This window comes from Ovis aries, chromosome 23 (genome assembly GCF_016772045.2).
Source record: "Ovis aries strain OAR_USU_Benz2616 breed Rambouillet chromosome 23, ARS-UI_Ramb_v3.0, whole genome shotgun sequence".
Classification (NCBI taxonomy): domain Eukaryota; kingdom Metazoa; phylum Chordata; class Mammalia; order Artiodactyla; family Bovidae; genus Ovis; species Ovis aries.
The window spans coordinates 2,965,676-2,988,903 of NC_056076.1; positions in this window are offsets into that span (position 1 = coordinate 2,965,676).

The following is a 23,228-nucleotide window of genomic DNA, read 5'->3' on the forward strand; positions in this document are numbered from 1 at the left end:
TTCAGAAGGCAGGCCTTATATCTGCTTTGCATGCTGGCACACGTGTGTTCACACATGAATGTCTCAGAACGGTTGATATGAACTGCTCCTTGGTGCCCATCGAAGGGAAGGGGCTGGACAGCTCACCAACGAGAAGCACATCAAGTTTGAATGTGAAATAATTTGGCTTCAAAAACCAAAAGAGAACACAATGAATTCCGACCTAAGCGTTTTCAGAGCCCTTTCTTTCCGGAGCTGCTCGGCCCGGGGTCTTTGAAGATCATAATTCGAGCCTTGGTACAGCCGAGCCCTGCCCCTTGTGATGGGCATTACGTCTGCCCAGGACTGTACATCAAACCGAGGGGCTGTTCTAAGTAGATGGCAGATGCCGAGGACACTGCTGGCCAAGTCGCACTTTGCAGGGGAAAGAACCTGGGAGATGTCCCCAAAACCACCGGGACGGCCAGCCACCCGGAGGGGAGGGGAGTCAAGCCCGCCTGCAGATCGGCCTCTTGCATCCCCAGCCCAGCTCCGCTTTCTTGGGGTGGACTGTATACAGGGCCTCTAGAGATGGAGGCACTCTGCCCCGATGGCCTCTAAATGGTTTAATTAGAATTTGCCTGAATGATCCCCTCTCCCCCCCCCCCCCCCCCCCCCCGTGTTGCTAGGCGTGTCACCCTCTTCTCTTTCCGCCGCAACCCCGCCCTCCCGACCCGGCTTGCAGCCCCCGCCTTGCTTTGCGCGTTCAGGCCAGACAAGCCTGAGGACTCTTCCTCGGAGGCTAACACGCACCCTGAAGCCTGCAATGACTGTCCCGGCCTCACTGTGAAAACTTTACCATGGCTGTGCTGAAAAATCTCCCTGCACCCTCCCACTCCTTCTCAGAGAACGAAAAAATCCATCAAATTAACACATCAATGAGTTGATTGTAATCTCCAGGGCTCAGTGTAGCACTCTCTGCCGCCCAGACAGGAGCCCGGCATGATTTATCAATGCAAACCTAATAGCATCAATATGAATCTAACTAAAAATCAATATTTCATTACCAAATTGTTAGTGAGAATGAAGAAAAATGGCCGGAGTCAGAGCATTCTCTAGGGTAGGAGCATCTGGAGTTCAATGTGACAAGATGAGTGATGCGTGACTCGGGGCCGGGGAAGGACACCGCGAGGACAGGCCCGCGACGCCCCGGGCCAGAGAGCCGCCCTGCGAGCCGCCCTGCTCTTCCGCCCTCCCCCATTAGGAGGAGGAGAGCGGGAGAAGGGAAAGCAGGTGGGCAAGACGGTGGGCTCCTCCTCAGCACGGCCGCACACGGAGGGGCAGGGCTGGTTGGCGCGGCCCAGGGTGCCCGCGTCCTGCTCAGGGAGGCCGGACCCCGCGCCGCCCCATCCCCGGTCCCCACGGGGCTCATGGTTAGGGCTCGTCTTCACGATGCTCAGCGGCGGCAGGGCGCTTGGTTTCTGCTGCCGTAGGTCTCCAAGGCTTGTGCTCTCTGGGGATGGCCCCGGGGGGCTGGAAGAGAAACGGAAGCTACCCCTCCTGGGGCTGCGCTGGGGAGGTGATGGGGGCCCTGTGATTCTCACCATGCTGATGGGCCATTTACCGCCTAGCTGTTCCAGCTGCGGTATCTCTCAGAGACCCAAGGTCGTGTCTGGGGGAGGCTGATTATCCATGTGAAGCTATGCTAGGCACTCTTCGTGACCTCGTGGACTGTGGCCCGCCTGGCTGCTCTGTCCATGGGAGTCTCCAGGCAAGAATGCTGGAGTGGGTGGCCATGCCCTTCTCCAGGGGGTCTTCCTGACCCAGGGATTGAACCCAGGTCTCCTGCATTTCAGGCAGATTCTTTATCATCTGAGCCACCAGGGAAGCCCCAGTGTGAAGTAGAAAGGAACATGAAAAAAAAAAAATACATGTTTCAGTGAGTAAAACGCTGTGGCTCAGGGTTGCGTTCTAAGCATCCAAAGGCGAGAATAGTTCCCCGGAGCGGAAGGTGGTGGTCCTCTCAGACGTCTGCCCCTCCTCTTCACTGACGGTGAATTTGGAGCTGAAGAGGCATCATGGGGTCCTTCCCCAGTGCCTGGGATCTCAGGTCTGCTCCCGCCTGACTCAGAGGCTGGTGCGGTGACTTTGGTCTTGCTCGTCTGCATCTCACCCTGATATGGCCTCTGTAGGACGGTCACCCATGCCCAACAGCAGAGAAGATTCTGGATGAGACCAGGCTTTCCCAGATGGCTTGGCACAGACTCAGTTTTAATAAAAAAAATTATTTGAATACAAGTCAGTGTAGAACAGTGATTAACAGCTCTGGCGCTGGAGCCAGACAGACAAATATCAAGGTTCTGCCTCCTGCTTGCTGTATGGCCTCATGCACGTTTTTGCAAAAGGCAGTAAATCTTAGATTTTCCACTTGTAGTAACGACTGTACCTAATTGCAAACCCACTTGAGGATTCAGTTAGATCCTTGGTATTGGACTTAGCAGGTCAAACTAGTCAATTCTTAATGAAATCAACTCTGAGTATTGACTGGAAGGACTGATGCTGAAGCTCCAATATGTTGGCCACCGGATGCAAAGAGGAGCTCACTGGAAAAGACCCTGATGCTGAGAAAGATTGAGAACGGGATGACAGAGGATGAGATGGTTGGAAGGCATCACTGACTTAGTGGACATGATTTTGAGCAAACTCCAGATTGTGAAGGACAGGGAAGCCTCATATGCTGCAGTCCATGGAGTTGCAAAGGGTCAGACACAACTGAGCAGAAAAAGTTCAGTTCAGTTCTCTACTTTGAGTCTAGAAATTCCTCTGGCTTGATGTAAAAATAATCCCCCCTTCCCAGCTTAGTGATTTTGTGCTTCTTGCTTGTTCTACCGCCAGGGGTTTTATTTTCGTACTGAATAGACGTCACTGGGAGCAAAGCGTGGATGTGCAGTTGTCCTGAACTGCTTCTCTGCCAAGGACGTTTCAGTAGGATTTCCACACCTTCCTGCACGGAGCGTTTCAGACAACGGTTGTCTTCTCACCCCCTTCGTCAGGAGCTCGTGACTTGCTCTTGGTCTCTGCCGTTTTTCCACGCCCCGAACAGTGTCGGTCCTGCCCTGCTGATGGCAGCGAGAGCCTTTTCAGGACGCTTCTCTTTCCTCTCCTGCTCTTTTCCCTCTTTTCTCTTCCTTCTCCTTCCTCTTTGCATTTTAGATTCCCTCATTATCTCTCTTTATCAGGACTCGTGTTTTTGTTATCCTTCACTCCGCTGGTTAGGTGTGGTATTATAGACGCTCATAAGAAGAAAATGGGCAAGTTATACTTGCTCTAATTATGTAACTAAGGTCTTCTTACACAATCTTCCTTTAATTTTTCAATCGTATTGACTCTGTTGTGCGTACTGGTCTTTACTGCTTCATCTGGAAAGTATTATTCCCCTCACTATGGTTGACCTCCAAGGGCCCCAGAAACACCGCGCCCCAGAAACACCGCATCTTCTAATGTTAACTCTCAAAGAAGTGAAAAAAAAAAAAAACCTGTTGCTATGCTGCCTGGCGCTCACTCAAAAGTGTTCCGATGCTTGGGCCCACTTCCTTTTAATCTCTGCTCTCTTTCTTTTCTTTCTTACACTCGTGATGTGTAATATTGTGTTACTTTGCTCAATATTAAGAAATAATAAACGTGATCACCTCTGCTCTGCAGGTGGCCTCAGTCCCACCCCAGCAGGTGGAGGAGCTGAACCCAGCATGGGGCCAACGTCACCTCGGGGCACCATTGATGTGTTGTCCAGACATCAAACCTTGCCTCCACCACACCGCCTCAGAGCCCCTCCAGACAGCATCCAGGGACCCTCGGGAGGGAGGTCCCGCCTCTCCACTGCAATTCCAGATCCTCATGAAATAAGGAGGCACTCCAGCTCCCTGCCCTTCAGTTTGAAACCTGAAGTCTTTAGCAAAAGCTTATTTCAAAAATGATGCTTGAGAACTTTACTGAAGGACTAACAAAATGATTGTTCCAAAGGACTTTTAAAAATCATTATTGTTCTTATAAAATCAGCTTATAATGCTAGAAGCCCCATGTCTTTTATTTGCTTTTCTGCACAGCTGGAAGGTAAAACAGGCATCTTCTAATTATATACCTATCATAAGAGGTTGGTAAAAGGGATTTTTTCCACCGATGTACTTTTTACCACTGAAAAATTTTTTTTGAGAAAATTTTCTATCTCCATTTCACTGTAGAGATGGTCTCACAGGAGGTCTAGTTAACAACTTTATTTGTGGAAAACCACAGCGCTCTTGTAAGTCATTACTTTGTGCTTTGGGGGTTTTCAATGAATCGAATTCAGGTTTTTTCCCCATTGCACTACTTTATATTTAAAAGTTCTCTACAAGTTTGGTAGAGAAAGCAAAAAGCCTGAGAAAGATTGTTCTGAGGCATTGCTGATAAAGGAGAAGTTGCTAGAAAATTCCTGCGTGACTACGTCTTCCTCTCATGGGGGCTGAAGGAATAGTGGGAGGCTTGGTGTTTTTCTGGTCCTTCCCTGTGACACCTCCAACATGCCTTGTCTGTCTGCTTTTCGCTCATAAGAGCATCCCTGTAGATACTAGAGGTTAAAGAAGTCACACTGACAGAGGGGAGAGATTCAGAGGGTACCTGCTGCAGGTGTGTGTGGGGGAGCAGGCTTCTTCACCTGCAGACCAGGTGAGATGGGACCACAGAAGGAGAGGGAGCCTGGGGCCCCTGAGCATCACAAGCTGTGCAGGTGTTCTGCTGGGTGGGGACTCAGTCTCATCACAACAGGAGCTTCTGGACCGACTCATAGCTGGGAGGCCACCTAAGTTATGCTGACACCCGAGATCTGGGGGCTGCTGGTCAGGGGATGCTACAGTGCAAACTGGGGATCTCGGTGGTATGAAGGGTCTGGGTCCTAAAGGAGAGGTGAGGATGGGAACCAGGACTGCCCTCAAGCCCAGTTTTGTCAGTTTTGAAATCTCGAATCTCAGATGCCCCAAGTCATGCAGCTCATTCGGAAGACGTGAAGACATGGCTCTCCCCACACCCCTCACTGCAGCGTCACTTGGAAGGAATGTCCCTTTGGAGAAGCCGTTTCTCACCTAGGCACCCTCCTACTATCCAGTGAATCTGTGTAGCCTTGCCTTTCAGATAACAAAATTCATAACCTTACTCTATGGTTGATTGCAAGTAAGAAGCGAGCACAACAAACACAAGCCTATAAACAGGTGAGTGACTGACTGTGACTATCATGGGAGACATTCCATTTACGGATCCAGGAACTAGTAAGGGTTCAAAGATTCTTGAGACCTTCTTTACCAGGACCCCGTGGAATCGCTTTCAGATGTGGGAATGAAAGTTGTAAATGCCGTTAAAAGTGCCCTGGGGATTTTTGACATTAAGAAAATCATCCCAACTTTCAAGACCAAGTCTGTTTAAATTGATACATATGTGTTAAGCTCTGGGTTCTGGTCTAGAAATTGAAAACGACCTCAGTTATGCCTGTAAAGTTTATACCATGACCGTTACTGTGAGCCATTCAAAGTTCTAAGATTTCAGCATCTCATTATCTATTGAGTTTGGGTTTTAAGAGTGAAATTGGCTTTTGCAAAGGCAGTAGAGAACACGGTGCTTTCTTCATGCCCAGTTCTGGGTTGTGTGGCTGATGCTAGATGTTCCACCTTAATTTTAAAATAACGCTTTAAGGCAAAGTCACCATGGGGACATTACCCAGGATTTTATCTTTATAAATGAGCTTATTTACAAAACAGAAATAGAATCACAGATGTAGAAAACAAACTTATGTTTACCAAGGGAGAGAGGAGGGAGGGATAGTTTGGGATTGACACATACACACCACTCTATGTAAAATTCATAACTAGTAAGGACCTACTGCGGAGAAGGCAGTGGCACCCCACTCCAGTACTCTTGCCTGGAAAAGCCTATGGACGGAGGAGCCTGGTAGGCTGCAGTCCAGAGGGTCGCTAAGAGTCGGATACGACTGAGCGACTTCACTTTCACTTTTCACTTTCATGCATTGGAGAAGGAAACGGCAACCCACTCCAGTGTTCTTGCCTGGAGAATCCCAGGGACGGGGGAGCCTGGTGGGCTGCTGTCTATGGGGTCGCACAGAGTCGGGCATGACTGAAGCGACTTAGCAGCAGCAAGGACCTACTGTATAGCGCTATAGCACAAGGGGCTCTACTCAAGACTCTATAAGGACCTTTATGGGAAAATAAGAGAGAGTGGATATATGTTTAACTGATTCACTTTGCTGTGCATCTGAAACTAACAGCAATGTCAATCAACTAGACTCCAACAGAAATTATTCTTAAAAAGAAAACAAAGAATTGTCTTCAACCCAATCGAAAGATGCAAATTCTGAAATTCACAATCATCCACTTTTTTTTTTTCTTCCTTTTGTTTGTTTGACTGTCCGCTTCCAACATTCTGGAGACATGGTCTGATTTAGGAAGACTGATTCCCAAAAGAAGTCATGTGCCTTCTGCTCATACTTCTCAGTTGATTTCAGAATTGCAAAAGAAGAAAATAAACACCTCCTGGGCGGTCTCAGTAAGGTTACCGAGCTTCACAGGGTATCTGTTGTCACGACCCTGAGTCAGGAGCCCAGCGCTGGCACGGGAGCCCTGTGCTTGGGTTCCTGCTCCCTGCCGAGTTTTGGCTGTAAGGTCTTCTATGTGGATTTATCTAAGGGGAGAAAAAGTTAGCTGAAGCCATAAAGATAATTAATCTTTGTTTGAAATGGTATTTTCCTTTCTGCTGCCATTTGTCACGAGGAAGCCTTAAAAAGCCCCTTTGCTGCAGCGAAAGCCAAAGGGATGCTAGCTGCTGGAAAATTGCCCCTCCTGTATCAGCCCCCTTCTCCTGACACCCGTGAATCTGTTCCCGTTTCAAAGGCTGTCACCCAGAGCTTCCTTAGGTGTGACGGACGTCCTCTGCAGCCCAAGAGTAATCCCAGAGGCAGGACCAGGGTGTCAGAGCCTCGCTGGTGAGCAGAGGGAGCGAGCCACGGCCCCTTCTGGACACATGCACTGGCCCTCTCCAGTTGTGACGCGGCAGTTCCCTTGTGCTCCATGAGGCCGTCTGTGAGGATGAGGGATGTGTGTCCTTCCTTGTCCCCCAATGAGCTTGCTTTTATTTTTCCTTCTTGTATTCCGGTGAGTTCTTTATATTGAGTGAGGGCTTGGGCTTAATTAGATATTTAAATGATTTTGAGCAATGCTGTTTCTTTAACTCCTAACTGCGACAAACACATATGAAACATACTGTTGGCGGCATTTAATCAACAGCAGTCAATTTATCATCTTCACAGTTTTAGTGAGCGGTTATGAATCACTAAAATCACAGGTATTGTAACGCAGCGCTGTGGCACTATCATTAACAAATCCAGCGCACACAGAGGGGTGACTCGGTAATTGAGTGGGACTAATAAGAATACATCATTTACTGTGCGTGACAAACTGGGCCTCCAAACACAAGCATGGAAAACTCACGTTTTGCTTAATAAATAAATTACACAGCCGATGTATTATACATAATTCGTGTCCTCATGGGTTTGAGTGATGTATAATGCATGGTCCAAGTCATTTATTTATTAAGACTAACCATATATATTGTCGGAGGGGGATTTTAAACTCCAGGGTAGGGCCTGCCTAGGGAACTGCTGGAACCACGGGCCTTGACTGGGTGGTAAATGAGGTGTGTTTGGGGGTTAGAAACCTGGGGTGCCGCATCCTGTCTTCCAAGTTTCAGTTCTGTCTACGGCAGAGGAGGAAAGGCAATCTGAAACTTGGGCAGCAAGGGTAGATACACAGTTTCTGAGATTAGGGAAGTCTAGGGATCCTGAACATTATCTGAGGGCTTCCCTGGTGGCTCAGACAGTAGGGAATCTGCCTATAATGCAGGACCCCTGGGGGGGGAAGATCCCCTGCAGAAGGGAATGGCACCCCACTCCACTATTCTTGCCTGGAGGATCCCATGGATAGAGGAGCCTGGTGGACTAGAGTTCATGGGGTTGCAAAGATTCAGACACAGCTGAGTGACGAAACAGCAACTGCTGTGAGCACTTGGATCTGGGTTAGTTGTCCACACACCTCTGTTGTAAGAACACCTCTCTCTCCTGATCCTGCTCCGCTCAGCCCCAGGCCTGGGCCCCGTGTTGCCAACCCCTGGACTCAGCATCTCTGCAGTCACTCGCAGGCACACCCCAGGACACCATCAGGAGAGGGGGGGCCAGGCGTGGAGCCGGGCACCCTCTCCACCTCCCTGAGACCTGCTGGCAGATGTCAGGTGTTTGCCTTGCTGCCAGAGCTCTTAAGCACAATATCTGAATTCACATGTTTTCTCCAGAAAATGAGGCCAGTTTTAGGGCGGGGACCACTTTATTCCATCCAGGGGGGCCTGCCACATCTTTCTGAACCAGGAGTTGTGATACTGAGAGAATCGAAGGTCCTAGAGAGCCTCTCTAAGCCATTCATGGGCATTCACACCTACTCTTTGGGGATGAGTCTTTAAGGTGATTTTCTGACTCTTCTCTCTTCTCCTGTATATATACTCTTTGGGGCCCATCTCTCTGTCTGTATTTGAGATTTTGTCTTTGAGGATGCATCACAACATCCTTTTGAGGATTTAGTTCAGTTCTGTTCAGTCTCTCAGTCATGTCTGACTCTTTGTGACCCCATGAACTGTAGCACGCCAGGCCTCCCTGTCCATCACCAACTCCTGGAGTTCACCCAAACCCATGTCTATCAAGTTGGTGATGCCATCCAACCATCTCATCCTCTGTCGTCCCCTTCTCCTGCCCTCAATCTTTCCCAGCATCGGGGTCTTTTCAAATGAGTCAGCTCTTCATATCAGCTGGCCAAAGTATTGGAGCTTCAGCTTCAACATCAGTCCTTCCAATGAACATCCAGGACTGATCTCCTTTAGGATGGACTGGTTGGATCTTCTCGCAGTCCAAGGGACTCTCAAGAGTCCTCCAACACCACAGTCAAAAGCATAAATTCTTTGGTGCTCAGCTTTCTTTGTAGTCCAACTCTCACATCCATACATGACCACTGGAAAAACCATAGCTTTGACTAGACGGACCTTTGTTGGCAAAGTAATGTCTCTGCTTTTTAATATGCTATTTCGGTTGGTCATAACTTTCCTTCCAAGGAGTAAGCGTCTTTTAATTTCATGGCTGCAGTCACCATCTGCAGTGATTTTGGAGCCCAAAAAAATAGTCTGACACTGTCTCCACTGTTTCTCCATCTATTTGCCATGAAGTGATGGGACCAGATGCCATGATCTTCGTTTTCTGAATGTTGAGCTTTAAGCCAACTTTTTCACTCTCCTCTTTCACTTTCATCAAAAGGCTCTTTAGTTCTTCACTTTCTGCCATAAGCGTGGTGTCATCTGCATATCTGAGGTTATTGATATTTCTCCCGGCAATCTTGATTCCAGCTTGTGCTTCCTCCAGTCCAGCGTTTCTCATGAGGTACTCTGCATATAAGTTAAATAAGCAGGGTGACAATATACAGCCTTGACGTACTCCTATTCCTATTCGGAACCAGTTTGTTTGAGGATAGGATGACTGAAGCTTGTCATCCTGTGAGCACATAGCAGCATCTTCAGGACTGACAGATTGTCTCTGGTACCATCTAACTAAGCAAGACTGTATAGAGAATTTATCCCCTAGGTTGACTGAGAATTACAGAGGAGGATGTATCCAAGGCTTAGCAGAGTCAATGTGCAGTGAAAATTAGCTATTGCTCTTGTTTGCTGTGACTTTCCATTGTAGAAGGTGTCATTTTAGTTTTGGGAGGAATATAGATAAGGCGATGAATACAGTCGCATCAGAAAGGAGTTAGTTCTACTTTGATGGTCATTGGTTTGAAATTTACTTCTTTACCAGTGATTATAAATTTAGGTGTGGAAACTACCCGAATTACCATGATGCTAGTTGGACCAATGAATTGATCTATCTGTCTAGCATTTTGCATTATATTAGAATCAGGGATCAAAGAGAAAAACCATGAGTTCCAAATTGCATTTACAGGGAAGGTCAACTTAAAACTTAGCGAGATAAAGCTCGGCAGATACAAATCAACTCACCTGTAATAAGAAAACAAACAAAACATCAAATGTGAAATGAGCATGCTGCTTTGGTGGTTTAGAAAAAGAATGAGAGCCCACGGTATTCCAAAGCTTCAAAAATGAGATTCAAGTTTGTTAAGAGGAAGGGAAGGTGGGACAGTGATGTTTGCATATTGAGTTCTAGCCGTGACGTGAAAGAACTTCAACATCAGACTGAAGCGCTCACCCGAAGTCAGTGTGGGCAAGGCATCTATTTGTTTCCATGGAGCGGCTCCAACGTGCCATCACACGTGGAGAGGAATTTGGAACTGTGGCTTTGTCCTCAATAGGTGGTAAGTAGCCTTTATACATTGGTCTGTTCAATCAAGAGTGAATATTTAGTTGAGGAAAATTCAGAGAATCCAAATGTTACAGGAAACCAAGTGGAGAAGTGACTGTATGTCTTTCTTTGCCTTTTCTTTCAGGAATGGAGGAAAACAGTGTTGTAGCTGATGACTTGTCATATTAATGATTGGCATGTAAAACACGCAGCTCTGTTGTCCAGAGAAAGGCATCAGTTTTTTAAAAAGTGATTTGATTTATTTATTTAAGAAGATTCCTTTACCTACCATGTGACTTCAGTGTATTTGGATAATTTTATAAAAATTAGGTCTGTATAGCTCTCCAGTAATGTATCAATGACGCAGAACAGATTGCTTTAAATATCCATTGAAATTTTTAAAATTGAAATATAGTTCATCTATAATATGTTAGCTTCAGGTAGGTGTACAGCAAAGTGGTTCAGCTATACATAAATATATATGTATATCTATGCATGTATAGCAAAGACTTGGCGACTGAACAACATATATATATGTATATAGATATGTCATATTCCTTTTTAGATTCTTTTCTGTTATAGATTATTATAAGGTATTGAGTATAGCTCCCTCTGCTATACAGTAGGTCCTTGTTGGTTACCTGAAAGTGAAAGTATTAGTCGCTTAGTCTTGTCCGACTCTTTGCGACCCCATGGACTGTAGCCCGCCAGGCTCCTCTGTACATGGAACTCTCCAGGCGAGAATACTGGAGTGGGTAGCCGTTCCCTTCTGCAGGGGATCTTCCTGACCCAGGGATCAAACCTGCTTCTCCTACACTGCCGGTAGATTCTCTGTTGTCTGAGCCATCAAGGAAGCCCATCGGTTACCTATTGTTATGAAAACCATTAGCTTTTAACCATCAACACAATGTGCAGAAAAAATGAAGCTGGAAGACATGGAGTCAAAAAATATATACTAGATATTTGCTTGTTTCTTAGTCTTACAAAATTATTTTAAAACAACAGCAGAAAAAAAAAAAATCAATGCTATTTTTGTCTGGTGCTTTTCAAAGGAGAAAGACCCTCAGTTCTATCCAGAGCCAATTCTGCCCTTTGGGAGGCAGCCCATTATTTTCTTTCCCCAGAAGCCGTAAATCCGCATCTCATCATTGACCATATTATGCCCTCTATCTCTGTTTATTATTAGTGCATATTTTAGAGTGGTGATAAGTATTGGCACATTTTATTATGCTGATAAACAGTGTTGGACTGCCAGGTACAATGTGTTGTCAACAGTGATTTCTCTTCAGCATCTTTCACATTTTATCCTCGGCTTGTTGAGCTGAAACTTCAGCTCTGCTTCAGATCACACGAGGTCTGACTCTTGTCCTGTGCCTTCCAAGCTGATGAGCTAGGAACGGAACGGGAGAGACTATTCATGATGCAGAAACATATTATGATGTTATAGAACACACCCCTGTTCAAGTATTTAAAGAGCATATTCAACAGTCATTGGTATTTAAAGGAAGCAAACATCCTTCTTTAAGGACAAGTCATTTTGCTCCTTGAACTTGAAGGAAGAGCAGCCTGACAGTGAGTTCAAGTGACCAAGGATATAGGAGAGTAAAAGTCCATTGGATGTTGGAAGCAAAGTATCTCCAAACTTGTACCACCAGCGCAGACCTAAGGCGCTCTCAGCATTGAGGTGGGTTCCACAGAGCCGGAGTGACGGACGGGAGAGGCAGCGCAATGAGGCCAGAGAGCGCTTACGAGCGTCGAGCTGACTGGAACACTTGGGCCAGTGACATCTGGGCTACCTTGAGATGATGGATTTCTGAGTCTGCATTAAGCTTTTGACTTGAGTACACGATTTACTCCACGTCTTTTGATAAAATGATCATAAGATGATTATGGAAACAGGATAGGGCTGTCTGGTTTTCAGGGGGAGTTTTCTGCTGGGGTATTTGTAATTCTAGCTGGTTTAGGGGCAGTCACAGCCAGAGAGGTAGAGGGCTTATAAACTTTTATTTATTTACTTTTAAAGGCTGCTACTCAGAGAGGCATCTTGAATTGGTGGTTCCCACTAGTTGGTTCCTGTGACACATCTCAATACTGTTTCATAATTTTTCAGTCATTTTCACCAATGAAAACAGTCTAATTTTTTTTTAATGCTCGGTAAGATTATACTGATATATATATATATATATATACACATATATATATGTACACACACACACATACACAAGCGTACATACTTAGATGCATATATTTGTGTACACATACATTATACACACACTTTATTACTTGTGTGTACAAGTAATAAAGGAATCTCTTCCTCCTGGTGGAACATCACCTAGTAAATGTAGAAGGAATAGGGAGTCAGGCAATTATCAGTGGATACTAATACTAGCAGGTGAAAGTGAGGAGTAACAGGATATGCACACAGTAACAAAGAAAGCGAAAGTGAAGTCGCTCAGTCGGCCCGACTCTTCGCGACCCCATGGACTGCAGCCTACCAGGCTCCTTCGTCCATGGGATTCTCCAGGCAAGACTACAGGAGTGGGGTGCCATTGCCTTCTCCAGGAGATCTTCCTGACCCAGGGATTGGACCCAGGTCTCCCGCATTGCAGGCAGACGCTTTACCATCTGAGCCACCAGGGAAGTCAACAAAGAAGGTCTCTCCAAATTACTTATGAAGTGCAAAGGGAAAACTGATAGCATGGTAGTGCGAAAATCCGGCAGAAAGCAAGGCTCAAAATGACATCATTTACCCTGAGACAAAGCAGATAGTGGTGTTTGATGTGATACACATAGAAGGACGCTGTCCTTTTTCCCTAATCGTGCCTGATCTTCCTGCTAATAGGGCCTGATCTGAATTTCCTGGTTAGGGAATATCAGAAAACCCAAATGGAAAAACAAATAAACAAAAAACACCAAAATGAAGAATTTATGCAAAATAACCAGCCTGTCATCTTCAAAAATATCAAGGTCAAGAAAGATAAAGGCTGAGAACTCTTCCAGTTTAAAGGAGACTAAAGAGATAGGACAACAGAATGTACTGCATGGTCCTGGACTTGAAAAATAATTGTGATAAAAGACACAATTGAGGTGATTATCAAAACTTCAATATGGATTGGGCATTAGATGATAGTATTCTATTAATATTAAATTTAATCAACAATTTTACGGTGTTTGTGTAAAAAGTGTCTTTGTACTTGGAAAACACTGATGTATTTAAAGGTATAGAAGCAGAAAATGTCTCAAATTTACTCATTAGTTGGTGCAAAAAATAAATTTACATGAGAGAGGCAGAGAGAGAATGGTAAATCAATTGCTTCAGACTAAAGGGGAGTTCCTTTTATTATTCCTGAAGCTACTCTGTGAATTTGAAATTATAACAAAATACAATTAAAAGCTAGTAAAACTGCTTTCCTCCCTATAGTTACGTCAGCATCCTTAAGCGTTTCTTTCTGAGTGAGCCTTTTCACTCGCTCCGCCCAGGTCAGCGGTGAGTATGCATGTTACTGCCTCCCCAGACGCATCTGCTCTTTCGTTTACTCATCTCGACAGTACAAATGGGGTTGAATTTGAGCTTTTTAGTTTAAGAAATAGAAATGGGGTTATTCAAAACCACAAGGAGAGGATCAAGTGACTTCTTTAATCACAAAGTTCTTGCCACGAGACGTTTTTGTGAGAGTTTCACTTTCCAGCCCTTTATTGTACGATGGCCACGTTATTGTTTTAACTACTCAGCGGAATGTTGTCTGTCACATCTTTTAAAAAGTATTTTAAAGATATTTCATCCCTTCCAAGTCTTGCTTAGTCTAACGTTCCTTTAATTTCCCTGCAGGATATTGGGAACCTGGAGGGGTGCTAGAAGACTAACCTTTCAGCACGACCAATTTGAAACATTAATGCTACATTTATCATTATTCCTTGAGTAGACTTTGGTCAATATGTTTAACACAGCTGTTCTTAAATGAGGAACTTTCTTGTTTCCTCAAACTTAAGACTCTCTTAAGGCTAAACGATAATAAAAATGTTAATACTGCATTCTGGAAACACTTGCAACTTTCAAGATGGCATTATCTGAACACTTAAGAGGATTACAATTGTGAATGAAGAATCCTAAGACAAATGGTGAAGAAGATGTATCAGCCAGGTTTTTTTTTTTTTTTGCCATGGTGAGGCTGCATAAGAAGCATACTCCCTCCCTCAAGTCCTGATGCCCTGCAACAGTGAGGCTTGTTTGTTGCACATGTGGCGCGTCTGTGTTCAGTACTTCTGCAGCTGTGTTCCGGGTTGTGGGTTAATACGTGTTGGCTTTTATTCTAGGATAAAGTGGAATGATGATCCAGCACCTCTTATGTCTTGTCTTCCTGTGACAGAGTCATTCCAGAGAAAGCAATCAAGTTTAAGCAATCAAGCCTGCTCAGGCTTGGAACCATATTTGCTCACAACCTGTAGTCCAAAGAATGTCATATCATCAGACCTAAAGTTGATGGGATGGGGAGATCTGTGAAGGGTGGGAAAGGAGGAGTGATTATGAACAAAAGCTATGCACCAAAGTGGTCTGGACCCTTCCCCCATTTTACTAGGATTTAGACCTCAGTGCTTCCTGTAGCTCAGGTCCACTTTGGGATATTTCTGCTTGGGTCTGCTTTCCGAATTCCATTTCCTAGCATCACCTAGGGCTTGTTCCTGTGGTGATCCTACCAAAATATTTGTATCTGTAACTCATCTCCTCCCAAATAGCTTATTGTTTAATAATCTAATACCCAAATCCTTTTTGGGGAAGTCCAGATTTCTTGAAGATGTTACTCACATTACAGATCACCCATAAGCATTTTATTAATAACAGTGTAATCCTAAAATCTCTGTCTACCTTTGCTGCTCAATGCAAAGAGATGATTCTACTGACAAGTTTACACCTGTCAGAGAGACAGGACCAGCAGACAGGCAGATAGACAGACAGACAAGGAAAGACAGACAGAGAGAGGGAGATTTATCACCTGGAACTGGCTTACACAATTAGGGGGGCTGGCTAAGCAAGTCTCAAATCTTTAGAGCAGGCCAGCAGATGGAAAACTCTCAGGCAGTAGCTGATACTTCGGTTCACATGTAGAAAGCCCGGTTTCATTCTTAGGCCTTCAGTTGATTAGATGCAGCCCTCTGAGGAGATAATGAGAGCCTTAACTCCACTGCTGTAAATCAGCATAGGCAACACTAAAGAATCCGATGCGGAAATAAGCAAGAGATTCTCTGAGGCTCTAATCCCTTTACATCAAGGCTTTTGTCTATACTGGACCTCACTCTTCCCTAGATCTACATCAGGATGTCTCTGTAACTGCTTCTCAGACTCAGTTTCCACATTGCAACCAGCTACAGAGATTTAAAACCAATAACCAGTAAATATCACAAAAACTGATGCATAGGCCTTTCCTTGGAGATCCTAATTAAACTGACATGTGTAATGTTACGGCCTTGATAGGCATTTCCCTGGTGACTCAACGATAAAAATCTGCCTGCAATGCAGGAGACTTGGGTTTGATCCCTGGGTTGGGAAGATCCCCTGGAGAAGGAAATGGCAACCTACTCCAGTGTTCTTGCCTGGAGAATCCTATGGACAGAGGAACTTGGCAGGCTACAGTCCATGGGTCACAAAGAGCTGGACATGACTTAGTGATTAAACAACAACAACATGCCCTTGATATTTTTTTTCTTTAAAGCTTCAAGGGCAATTCTAACATGTGGCCAAGGCTGAGAACTACAGCTTTATAACCTCAGCCCTGCCTTGACCAGAATGGGACACTAATACATATGAAGGCTGGAGAGTTTTGGCAGGTCCTATACTTGACTTCGATTAGAGGTATGTCGCATGTTAGCTAGCTTTCACATTGTAAAAGTAATGTCTGTTTCCCTCCTTCAAGATTTTAGTTGTGTTTACTGAATATGTAGATTAAGTTTCGCATCGGCTATCGATGTTCGGTCCTTATCCTTAACATGTTGCCTCTGCCGTATTTTCTCTCTTCTTCTATTGTCCAGTTAAATAGACCAGCTCTCCATATTCCAATCTTCTATGACTGATTTTTCCTCTGCCAGTCCCTGACCTTTTGTTGTCAGATTCCTCCCTTGGTCTTTCCTTGCTCTGTTTCGCCTCATGAGGTCACTGACCGCTGCAAGCTGCAGATCCCAAGTTCCCAGAAGTTAACTTCTGGGCAGGCTTGGCTGGTTTTGGCAAATGGTGGTGAAAGCACTGATGATGCGCGTAGGTTGTTCCAGCCTTCCTTGGGACACGTCTCTGGCGATGACTGCATTTGCTCTTTGACTTCAGCTCCTTCTGGAAAAGCACGCTGTGCTTCCACCCAGGGCCCCTGGGGTCCAGCAACCCGCATCTTTCCTTTGATCATCTGGCTTGGGGGAAGATTATTGGCTTTTCTCTATTGCTAATCTCTGGATTGTCTCCCATTTCCTGCGTGGACTCTCAGCTTTTCCTTACCGTATAACCAGTTCCCAACATCAAATTCCTTAAAAACATACTTGGGTAATTTCTGTTTTCCTGGTTGAAGCTTCTCTTTTCTTTTTTTTGGTATTCTACTGTTATCAGACATCTTATTTTCAACCATTTTCCAGCTCTTTATCTGCAGTTAAATTTGTCTATTAAGTCCTTCATTTCAATTATTTTATATTTCATTTCTAAAACTTACAGTGAGCTCATTTAAAAATGTGACATTACTTTTTATAGTTCCCAGTTTTGTATTCCAAATTTTCAATTTAGATCTTATCTTCTTGAACAGAGTACACATGGTTATGTCAGAGTCTTTGATAATTTCGATATCTGAGTCCTCAGAGGTTTGCTTCTGTTGCCCATGGTTTCTAAAAGCTCTTTCTCACGATGGCTTATCTCTTCATGAGCCAAGTTATCTCTGATTTTAGGCTACACATTTTGTTTAGAAATTTTTGGTAGAAATAATATGAGGCATAGGATAACATTATCTTCTTCTGGACACATGTTTTTTGACTTCCGACAATGTTTAACTATCTGGGACTATTTTAGGCACTTTGGGCCATCCAGATGGTTTAAATCTGATCTTCAGGCTGTGAATGAAAGGGATGGTTTACTTCTGGTGTATTCTGACTCTCAGGGAGCAGTTTTTAGAGTTCTAGACCAAGGTAGAGGTAGTGTTAATATATCCAAGTCCTTACCAATGGTGTGCCCCAGATTCTAAGATATATTCCAGGAGTGCTATGTAGGCACCAGAGACTGAGCTCAGACTCTCACATGTCCTTCCGATTTAACACATGCTCCCAGAACAAAACCTCCAAAGTGAATGTCTTCCCTGCTCTCTTAGCCCTTCCATGCTTACGCACATTGTCTACCATCTTGTGTTCGGTTGTGTGTGGGTTGATACGAATAACCTACCTGAAGTGGAATCCAAGTCTTGGCCTTCAACAAAACACACACCAAGCTAAGCAGGCACATGGAGAAAAAACTGAGAATGTGTCTAGCCATTAGAGTCTGTTTTGCTGATTCTTGGGGTGACAAGTGTTACAATCCAATCAGCCTTGTATCAGCCTCTGAACCAAAGTATTCTTCATCTTTGAAATGAGGGGAGAGAGTACTTGACGTTAAAGTTCCCATCAAGTTCTAACTTTATATTATCTTAGTATTTGAAGTTGTGAATTAGTTCAACTGTGCATAAACCTATGGAAGCTTCTGGAAAACCCTGGCGATATCTACCAATAAGAAACAGGAGCAATGTCTAGATTCTGTAATAAGGCAAGGCATATGTTTACAGCCTCTCATCTGCAATGGCCTCATGTCCTGTGCAACACAGCTGGCTTTCTCACCTGCTTCGCTAATTGCCCTGAAATACTAAGTAAAATACATACATTTTCCAATAATCTATTTGGGTCATGGCTGGTCATATCCACAAGTGTATGTCAAAGAATCTGCTTTCATAGTTCCTAAGAGCCAGGGAAAATAAAGGATGGAGTCAGTATTAACCCATATGGTCAGTTTATTGTGAACCATTAAGAAGGAGGTATGTTTAGAGCAGCTGGAAATGAGCTAAATGTGAGCTGAAGAAATCCAGGCAGCTGTCCAAATGAGTGCTGGGTAGACTGAAAGTCAGGAATGCTCACTTCTGCTGAATCAATTCCTATATCCGGGTTACATTCCTTTTATGGCTCTTCAAATTTATGCAGAAATTGATTCATCTAAACTATTCAGAACACTCAATTTGAGGTGAGTTGGTTTCTTCAGATGTCTCCCACCAAGTCTCATTTTACCTGCTATGGCTTTTCTTCATACACGCGGCATCTTCTTTCTTTCTGTTTTTTTTTCAAGGAAACTTACATAATATATTCAGCAATCTCAAGGAAACACTGTGGTTGAGAAGCTAATGGAGAAGCTGACGGGGGTACACAGCTGGCTAACCTCACGGTATCTCGGAAATGGTGCATGTCCACAAGAGCAAATGTGGGTGTGCAGTGATAAATTTATTTCTCCATCTGCGAAAAAATTGATATCTGGGCCAGGACTTGATGACCTCGGCTTCCATTGCCAGATTCGAGTCTTGTTTCAGTAACACTGTGTTAAACCATACAGCAAACTTCTGACCTTTTAATACTGAGGATTCAAGCAAGCACGTTTTAAGCTTAGCTGGAGTTCGAGTGTGTATTTCTTTCTTTCTTTTTTTTAAAGCAAGCCTATTATAGACTTCACTTTGTATGGGAGCGATTTTACCCCGTCAGCAGTCTTGCCTCACATTCTTTCCTTAAGAAAGTAACTAACTAGTGCTTCTATTCCTAGAATAAAGAGTGGATTAAAAAGCGCAGTCACTACAAATAAGGCAGAAGCAGGGAGAGCAGGGATGAGGGTAATACAGAGAGGAGAAAACTTTCTGTTCCCCATCATGCCCCACGCTGTTGCGTATAATTATTAGCTGCAAAATAGCACAGCTTGAACATTATTATTGCACATTAAAGAACATTTCACTTATAATTATGGAACGAAAAGGCGCGTTTACAACTCACCTACCGAAGCATTAACTTTGTGTATGTAAGAAAGTATTTTAAAAACCTCTTCATTAAAAATCTGCAAATATGGGACTTTCTTTTTCCATCTCACAGGTCTTTTCTCCTTGTTTCTCCTCTGACACATTGAAGTACATCTTAAACTTTTCTTTTAATTAAAAAGGAGTATAAAAGTGTAAGGGCGGCGGGAAGGAAACCAAGAAGAGGGGGTGCCCTGTGTGCTTGCTAATGGAAACGGACATTTGATACATGAGACAGAGAATCTCTTCCATTTGGAGAATGAAAAAGTAAGGCATAAAATATCTTTCTCAACAGGAGAAGAAAACTCGTGATGCCCAGAACCAAGAACCAATTATTTTTTTCTGATTGGTGTCTTAATTTTTGAAGTAGAAAATGCTGTGGAAATCCATATGTGCCAACAAGAGTGTGAAAGTGTGTGTTGGTAGCATTTGCAGGTCTTTTGATGGGGAATTTAGCTTTTCCATGTAATTCATTCTGCCTCGTTCTGGAATAACATCTATCTATTGAATCTCTATAAGTGATGGGACCTCTGTGTGTGTATATGTATATGTGTGTGTTTTCTATGTGTTTGAAGACATCCTTTAAATCAAACATGTTCACTGAGGGACTCTTATCTGTCAAATATTGTGCTAGGCTCTAGAAAAAGTCAAGACTATATTAAATAAAAGCATTTATCCAGAGACTTTGCCTCAGTCATGGATTTTCGGATGGTTCAGGCATTTTGGCGTCTGCATGAAGTTCAAAGGAATGGAGTAGGTGACAACAGAAAGAATGACACCCACCCCAACACACACAACACGTGTACACATGTGAAGACACAGATGTGTGCACATGTACATCCATGAACACAGGCATACACAAACATATTGGCGTCCAGCATACTCCAGAACACACCGGGGTTTTCCTCAGCACTGCTCCCGAGGGCAGTGGGTGTTCTGGGGGAAAGGATTCTGTGATCAACTGAGTTTGAGACACCCGACACCCTCCCTTTCTTGCAGAGTCACAGTCTGCGGCAGTGACAGTTTCTCTGAAGAATCTGGCACTGAAGAGTCCATTTCCGTCAGCGTTTCTCCGTCGACCCCGTCCCCGCGGCCCTTGGGGTCTCTGGGGACGCTGCCCCGGGGCTGTGGACGCCAGCCCTCGTGCACAGCACTGGGGGCGGCTCCACCTGGCGCCGCCTGAATGCCCCCCCGCCCCCGCCCTTCTCTCCGGACACCAAGCCCACAGTCCCACGTGGCCTCTCGGTGGGGGATGCTGTTGGGAAAAAGCCCTTCCTTCCCTCTGAGACGCAGGGCGGGTGCAAACGAGGGCTGAGCGTTCACCCCCGTAGCTGCGGCTCTGGCCTCTCACGCCTTGCTCTTCGGTGTGGACCCCACACATGAGGGTGTTGGCTTCCTGATGGCCTGGGTTCTCTGCCAAGACGCTCTTGGGGTCCCAGCTGAGTGACCCGCACGTGTACTGATGAATACCTGTGATGAAGCAGGAGGATGTTGGATGTGATAGGACGGTCTGAGAACGTGAAGGCTGAACATTGGGGAAGCTTTTCCCATGCGCTGGACCCTGGACTTCACACTGAAAACCCTATTTCATGTTGTGCTGTGACGCGGGCATGATCACCTCCATTCTAGAGATGAGGAAATGGAGGTGGAGGAATGTCAAACTACTTGGGTAGGAAAGTAAAATGAAGAGCCAGTCTGAGCAGCTGAGGCCACTGACTCTCCGGCCTGTGAGCTGAAGCCTCGACCGTGTGGCAGGAGAGTTTGTTCAGATGGGGCTGTGTTCACCAGCCCCTCACCGCTCACCGGCGCAGCGCTCCACTTCTGTGCATTAGGTTGCGTGGATTAATTCCGCAATTTCACGTGCCTCGTGGCGGAGGGCATTCAGAAGGGCACATGCATTTTAATCAGGTCTTTTGCTGGAAGCCAGTATTTTTTAGCTTGATTTACATTCCAGAATTTTCAGTCCTACTGGGGAGACAGGCTTACAAATATGGCTGCTCTAAGGAACAATAAAAGATTATATATGTAGTTGTGCTATGAGGTGTCTGCCTACCACAGGAGAGGCAGTAGAGCCAAGAGTAAGGAGATGGCCCCTGCTCTAGCTGCTAAGTTTTAAAAGGTAGCAGAGAAATGATTTGACATAGGAGGGGAGGTGGGTGTCATCTTCAAGGAGTTCATACACAGTGTTCACTCAGATGGATTCCAGATGCAGCATCTGTGTTTTGAGCAAAATTTCCACATGGGTGTCTAATCATTGCATTCAGCAAAAACCTTTTTTTTTTTTTTTGCAGAGTTTTGAACAAATCTATGCATTAAAAACCTACTTGGTAGCTCCAGGAAACGTGTGGGAGTTTTGCTCACAGGACAAGCCATAGTTTTAGCTGCTCTGACTTCCTGGGACAGCTGATGGTTCCATGGTCAAGACATGATTATTCCACGTGGCCAAATTACACTTCAGACTCACTTTTAAGTTTTCTAAACGTGAAACTTGGCTGGAAAGACTCATGCTAGTTAAGGTCCAACCCATGTCATTTTGAGAAACATCTGGCAAACCCAAATGGGATTCTTTCCATCAAAAAATCAACTGGCCACAGCTCTTCAAGTCTCAAAGGAGACACAGAGCATCCCTGAGGGAATCACCCTGGTGTTCTCTTCCACCTTCTGTTTTCACTCAGCTTTGCTTCCTGATTCATCTACACGGGCACCTGGAGCCCTGTTCCCATCCTTTCCCGCTCCTGGCCTGTTGGGTGGATGGTCATGTTTATTTCCTGCCTCCCTCTGCATCGATGCTGGGTTCTTCCTCTCTTTCTGAATCCCAGTGGGGGGGGGGTCTCTGTTTATTCTGACTGTCCCCTGGTGTACCTTTGGGTGACATTTTCGAGCATGTATGGCTGCAAATGTAATTGCTGGCTCTTAAGTAGGCAGATACTAAAATTTTAAAGTGATGTCAAGAATTTCCCAAAGTTCTTTTGTGTATTTACACTGTCATCAGCTGGGTGTGAAGGTTCTCATTGCTTTAGCTCCTTGTCAAACTATTATTAGAACTTACCAATTTGCCACTCTTGAAGAGGTGATATTAAGGAGTATTTTCTTGATTGCTGGAAAGTTTGGAAATTTCATATCTGTATTGTTCACTCAGTTTCTTTTCCTGTGAACTCTCTGTTGGTGCCTTTTGTACAACTCTCTTTTGAGTAGTTGTTCTTTCTCTGTTGTGTAGGAGTTCTTTATATATTCTGGGCAATAAGAATTTTTAAGTTGTATCTGTTGCATATACGTTCATCCTGCAGCTTGTCTTTTCACTCTCTTTATTGTGATTTTTGGTTAATAGGAATTCTTAATTTTAATTAAGTCCAATACATCAATGTTTTCCCGGAGGGCTTTATGAAGAAGCCATTTCCTATCTTTGTTATAATGATTTCTTATACATTTTTTCTGCAAATTTGAGATTTGTCTTTCAAGTCTGGCTGCCATGCCCATCTGATTTCTCCTTCCTAGGAGATTATGGAGTATCGATTTCCATACATGTGTGGTCTCTTCGAGACCTCTAGTTATCCCGCTGCCAAAACCATGTCATCTTGTTTATGCTTCCTTAAGACTGATTCTGGTAGAAGACTTTGCTGGTCCCCACTTCCGGTTGGTGCTTGCACTTCTGGCAGCTCTGACTTTGAGGGGTGTAAGATGTGGGGCATATTGGCTGGAACTTGCAGACCACCTTGGTGGTCATGACGACTCTGTGACCCTTAAAACTCTGTCACAACGTTAAAGCTTCTCTTACTGTCAGTTGTAAATATATAGAAAGTCAA